This window comes from Nymphalis io, unplaced genomic scaffold (assembly GCF_905147045.1).
Source record: "Nymphalis io unplaced genomic scaffold, ilAglIoxx1.1, whole genome shotgun sequence".
Taxonomy (NCBI): Eukaryota; Metazoa; Arthropoda; class Insecta; order Lepidoptera; family Nymphalidae; genus Nymphalis; species Nymphalis io.
The window spans coordinates 15,367-22,500 of record NW_026089608.1 but is presented as its reverse complement, the minus strand read 5'-3'; positions in this window follow the sequence as shown (position 1 = coordinate 22,500).

The following is a 7,134-nucleotide window of genomic DNA, read 5'->3' as shown; positions in this document are numbered from 1 at the left end:
TTATCGTCGTAAAATGTAAACTTAGATTCCACAATACACGAACGTACCGCGTTAATTTTTTCACATTTTGAAGATATTATATTATCGTTCTGTTATATTTCAAATGCAATGATCGAATCTAGTGTTATTTTAACATATTTTAGATAAATAAAGTATGTTATCGTCGTAAAATGTAAACTTCGATTCCACAATACACGAACGTACCGCGTTAATTTTTTCACATTTCGAAGATATTATATTATCGTTCTGTTATAGTTCAAATTTAGTGATCGAATGAAATCACTCGGATATCGTTATCGTGTTCGATTCTAGTGTTATTTTAAAATATTTCAGATAAATAAAGTATGTTATCGTCGTAAAATGTAAACTTAGATTCCGCAATACACGAACGTACCGCGTTAATTTTTTCACATTTTGAAGATATTATATTATCGTTCTGTTATAGTTCAAATTTAGTGATCGAATGAAATCACTCGGATATCGTTATCGTGTTCGATTCTAATGTTATTTTAAAATATTTCAGAAAAATAAAGTATGTTATCGTCGTAAAATGTAAACTTCGATTCCACAATACACGAACGTACCGCGTTAATTTTTTCACATTTCGAAGATATTATATTATCGTTCTGTTATAGTTCAAATGCAATGATCGAATCTAGTGTCATTTTAAAATATTTCAGATAAATAAAGTATGTTATCGTCGTAAAATGTAAACTTCGATTCCACAATACACGAACGTACCGCGTTAATTTTTTCACATTTCGAAGATATTATATTATCGTTCTGTTATAGTTCAAATTTAGTGATCGAATGAAATCACTCGGATATCGTTATCGTGTTCGATTCTAATGTTATTTTAAAATATTTCAGAAAAATAAAGTATGTTATCGTCGTAAAATGTAAACTTCGATTCCACAATACACGAACGTACCGCGTTAATTTTTTCACATTTGAAAGATATTATATTATCGTTCTGTTATAGTTCAAATGTAGTGATCGAATGAAATCACTCGGATATCGTTATCGTGTTCGATTCTAGTGTTATTTTAAAATATTTCAGATAAATAAAGTATGTTATCGTCGTAAAATGTAAACTTCGATTCCACAATACACGAACGTACCGCGTTAATTTTTTCACATTTCGAAGATATTATATTATCGTTCTGTTATAGTTCAAATTTAGTGATCGAATGAAATCACTCGGATATCGTTATCGTGTTCGATTCTAATGTTATTTTAAAATATTTCAGATAAATAAAGTATGTTATCGTCGTAAAATGTAAACTTAGATTCCACAATACACGAACGTACCGCGTTAATTTTTTCACATTTTGAAGATATTATATTATCGTTCTGTTATATTTCAAATGCAATGATCGAATCTAGTGTTATTTTAACATATTTTAGATAAATAAAGTATGTTATCGTCGTAAAATGTAAACTTCGATTCCACAATACACGAACGTACCGCGTTAATTTTTTCACATTTTGAAGATATTATATTATCGTTCTGTTATAGTTCAAATTTAGTGATCGAATGAAATCACTCGGATATCGTTATCGTGTTCGATTCTAGTGTTATTTTAAAATATTTCAGATAAATAAAGTATGTTATCGTCGTAAAATGTAAACTTAGATTCCGCAATACACGAACGTACCGCGTTAATTTTTTCACATTTTGAAGATATTATATTATCGTTCTGTTATATTTCAAATGCAATGATCGAATCTAGTGTTATTTTAACATATTTTAGATAAATAAAGTATGTTATCGTCGTAAAATGTAAACTTCGATTCCACAATACACGAACGTACCGCGTTAATTTTTTCACATTTGAAAGATATTATATTATCGTTCTGTTATAGTTCAAATTTAGTGATCGAATGAAATCACTCGGATATCGTTATCGTGTTCGATTCTAGTGTTATTTTAAAATATTTCAGATAAATAAAGTATGTTATCGTCGTAAAATGTAAACTTAGATTCCACAATACACGAACGTACCGCGTTAATTTTTTCACATTTCGAAGATATTATATTATCGTTCTGTTATATTTCAAATGCAATGATCGAATCTAGTGTTATTTTAACATATTTTAGATAAATAAAGTATGTTATCGTCGTAAAATGTAAACTTCGATTCCACAATACACGAACGTACCGCGTTAATTTTTTCACATTTCGAAGATATTATATTATCGTTCTGTTATAGTTCAAATTTAGTGATCGAATGAAATCACTCGGATATCGTTATCGTGTTCGATTCTAATGTTATTTTAAAATATTTCAGAAAAATAAAGTATGTTATCGTCGTAAAATGTAAACTTCGATTCCACAATACACGAACGTACCGCGTTAATTTTTTCACATTTGGAAGATATTATATTATCGTTCTGTTATAGTTCAAATTTAGTGATCGAATGAAATCACTCGGATATCGTTATCGTGTTCGATTCTAGTGTTATTTTAAAATATTTCAGATAAATAAAGTATGTTATCGTCGTAAAATGTAAACTTAGATTCCACAATACACGAACGTACCGCGTTAATTTTTTCACATTTTGAAGATATTATATTATCGTTCTGTTATATTTCAAATGCAATGATCGAATCTAGTGTTATTTTAACATATTTTAGATAAATAAAGTATGTTATCGTCGTAAAATGTAAACTTCGATTCCACAATACACGAACGTACCGCGTTAATTTTTTCACATTTCGAAGATATTATATTATCGTTCTGTTATAGTTCAAATTTAGTGATCGAATGAAATCACTCGGATATCGTTATCGTGTTCGATTCTAATGTTATTTTAAAATATTTCAGATAAATAAAGTATGTTATCGTCGTAAAATGTAAACTTAGATTCCGCAATACACGAACGTACCGCGTTAATTTTTTCACATTTTGAAGATATTATATTATCGTTCTGTTATAGTTCAAATTTAGTGATCGAATGAAATCACTCGGATATCGTTATCGTGTTCGATTCTAATGTTATTTTAAAATATTTCAGAAAAATAAAGTATGTTATCGTCGTAAAATGTAAACTTCGATTCCACAATACACGAACGTACCGCGTTAATTTTTTCACATTTCGAAGATATTATATTATCGTTCTGTTATAGTTCAAATGCAATGATCGAATCTAGTGTCATTTTAAAATATTTCAGATAAATAAAGTATGTTATCGTCGTAAAATGTAAACTTCGATTCCACAATACACGAACGTACCGCGTTAATTTTTTCACATTTGGAAGATATTATATTATCGTTCTGTTATAGTTCAAATTTAGTGATCGAATGAAATCACTCGGATATCGTTATCGTGTTCGATTCTAATGTTATTTTAAAATATTTCAGAAAAATAAAGTATGTTATCGTCGTAAAATGTAAACTTCGATTCCACAATACACGAACGTACCGCGTTAATTTTTTCACATTTGAAAGATATTATATTATCGTTCTGTTATAGTTCAAATTTAGTGATCGAATGAAATCACTCGGATATCGTTATCGTGTTCGATTCTAGTGTTATTTTAAAATATTTCAGATAAATAAAGTATGTTATCGTCGTAAAATGTAAACTTCGATTCCACAATACACGAACGTACCGCGTTAATTTTTTCACATTTCGAAGATATTATATTATCGTTCTGTTATAGTTCAAATTTAGTGATCGAATGAAATCACTCGGATATCGTTATCGTGTTCGATTCTAGTGTTATTTTAAAATATTTCAGATAAATAAAGTATGTTATCGTCGTAAAATGTAAACTTAGATTCCACAATACACGAACGTACCGCGTTAATTTTTTCACATTTTGAAGATATTATATTATCGTTCTGTTATATTTCAAATGCAATGATCGAATCTAGTGTTATTTTAACATATTTTAGATAAATAAAGTATGTTATCGTCGTAAAATGTAAACTTCGATTCCACAATACACGAACGTACCGCGTTAATTTTTTCACATTTCGAAGATATTATATTATCGTTCTGTTATAGTTCAAATTTAGTGATCGAATGAAATCACTCGGATATCGTTATCGTGTTCGATTCTAGTGTTATTTTAAAATATTTCAGATAAATAAAGTATGTTATCGTCGTAAAATGTAAACTTAGATTCCGCAATACACGAACGTACCGCGTTAATTTTTTCACATTTTGAAGATATTATATTATCGTTCTGTTATATTTCAAATGCAATGATCGAATCTAGTGTTATTTTAACATATTTTAGATAAATAAAGTATGTTATCGTCGTAAAATGTAAACTTCGATTCCACAATACACGAACGTACCGCGTTAATTTTTTCACATTTGAAAGATATTATATTATCGTTCTGTTATAGTTCAAATTTAGTGATCGAATGAAATCACTCGGATATCGTTATCGTGTTCGATTCTAGTGTTATTTTAAAATATTTCAGATAAATAAAGTATGTTATCGTCGTAAAATGTAAACTTAGATTCCACAATACACGAACGTACCGCGTTAATTTTTTCACATTTCGAAGATATTATATTATCGTTCTGTTATATTTCAAATGCAATGATCGAATCTAGTGTTATTTTAACATATTTTAGATAAATAAAGTATGTTATCGTCGTAAAATGTAAACTTCGATTCCACAATACACGAACGTACCGCGTTAATTTTTTCACATTTCGAAGATATTATATTATCGTTCTGTTATAGTTCAAATTTAGTGATCGAATGAAATCACTCGGATATCGTTATCGTGTTCGATTCTAATGTTATTTTAAAATATTTCAGAAAAATAAAGTATGTTATCGTCGTAAAATGTAAACTTCGATTCCACAATACACGAACGTACCGCGTTAATTTTTTCACATTTCGAAGATATTATATTATCGTTCTGTTATAGTTCAAATTTAGTGATCGAATGAAATCACTCGGATATCGTTATCGTGTTCGATTCTAGTGTTATTTTAAAATATTTCAGATAAATAAAGTATGTTATCGTCGTAAAATGTAAACTTAGATTCCACAATACACGAACGTACCGCGTTAATTTTTTCACATTTTGAAGATATTATATTATCGTTCTGTTATATTTCAAATGCAATGATCGAATCTAGTGTTATTTTAACATATTTTAGATAAATAAAGTATGTTATCGTCGTAAAATGTAAACTTCGATTCCACAATACACGAACGTACCGCGTTAATTTTTTCACATTTCGAAGATATTATATTATCGTTCTGTTATAGTTCAAATTTAGTGATCGAATGAAATCACTCGGATATCGTTATCGTGTTCGATTCTAGTGTTATTTTAAAATATTTCAGATAAATAAAGTATGTTATCGTCGTAAAATGTAAACTTAGATTCCGCAATACACGAACGTACCGCGTTAATTTTTTCACATTTTGAAGATATTATATTATCGTTCTGTTATAGTTCAAATTTAGTGATCGAATGAAATCACTCGGATATCGTTATCGTGTTCGATTCTAATGTTATTTTAAAATATTTCAGAAAAATAAAGTATGTTATCGTCGTAAAATGTAAACTTCGATTCCACAATACACGAACGTACCGCGTTAATTTTTTCACATTTCGAAGATATTATATTATCGTTCTGTTATAGTTCAAATGCAATGATCGAATCTAGTGTCATTTTAAAATATTTCAGATAAATAAAGTATGTTATCGTCGTAAAATGTAAACTTCGATTCCACAATACACGAACGTACCGCGTTAATTTTTTCACATTTCGAAGATATTATATTATCGTTCTGTTATAGTTCAAATTTAGTGATCGAATGAAATCACTCGGATATCGTTATCGTGTTCGATTCTAATGTTATTTTAAAATATTTCAGAAAAATAAAGTATGTTATCGTCGTAAAATGTAAACTTCGATTCCACAATACACGAACGTACCGCGTTAATTTTTTCACATTTGAAAGATATTATATTATCGTTCTGTTATAGTTCAAATTTAGTGATCGAATGAAATCACTCGGATATCGTTATCGTGTTCGATTCTAGTGTTATTTTAAAATATTTCAGATAAATAAAGTATGTTATCGTCGTAAAATGTAAACTTCGATTCCACAATACACGAACGTACCGCGTTAATTTTTTCACATTTCGAAGATATTATATTATCGTTCTGTTATATTTCAAATGCAATGATCGAATCTAGTGTTATTTTAACATATTTTAGATAAATAAAGTATGTTATCGTCGTAAAATGTAAACTTCGATTCCACAATACACGAACGTACCGCGTTAATTTTTTCACATTTCGAAGATATTATATTATCGTTCTGTTATAGTTCAAATTTAGTGATCGAATGAAATCACTCGGATATCGTTATCGTGTTCGATTCTAGTGTTATTTTAAAATATTTCAGATAAATAAAGTATGTTATCGTCGTAAAATGTAAACTTAGATTCCGCAATACACGAACGTACCGCGTTAATTTTTTCACATTTTGAAGATATTATATTATCGTTCTGTTATATTTCAAATGCAATGATCGAATCTAGTGTTATTTTAACATATTTTAGATAAATAAAGTATGTTATCGTCGTAAAATGTAAACTTAGATTCCACAATACACGAACGTACCGCGTTAATTTTTTCACATTTCGAAGATATTATATTATCGTTCTGTTATAGTTCAAATTTAGTGATCGAATGAAATCACTCGGATATCGTTATCGTGTTCGATTCTAATGTTATTTTAAAATATTTCAGAAAAATAAAGTATGTTATCGTCGTAAAATGTAAACTTCGATTCCACAATACACGAACGTACCGCGTTAATTTTTTCACATTTCGAAGATATTATATTATCGTTCTGTTATAGTTCAAATGCAATGATCGAATCTAGTGTCATTTTAAAATATTTCAGATAAATAAAGTATGTTATCGTCGTAAAATGTAAACTTCGATTCCACAATACACGAACGTACCGCGTTAATTTTTTCACATTTCGAAGATATTATATTATCGTTCTGTTATAGTTCAAATTTAGTGATCGAATGAAATCACTCGGATATCGTTATCGTGTTCGATTCTAATGTTATTTTAAAATATTTCAGAAAAATAAAGTATGTTATCGTCGTAAAATGTAAACTTCGATTC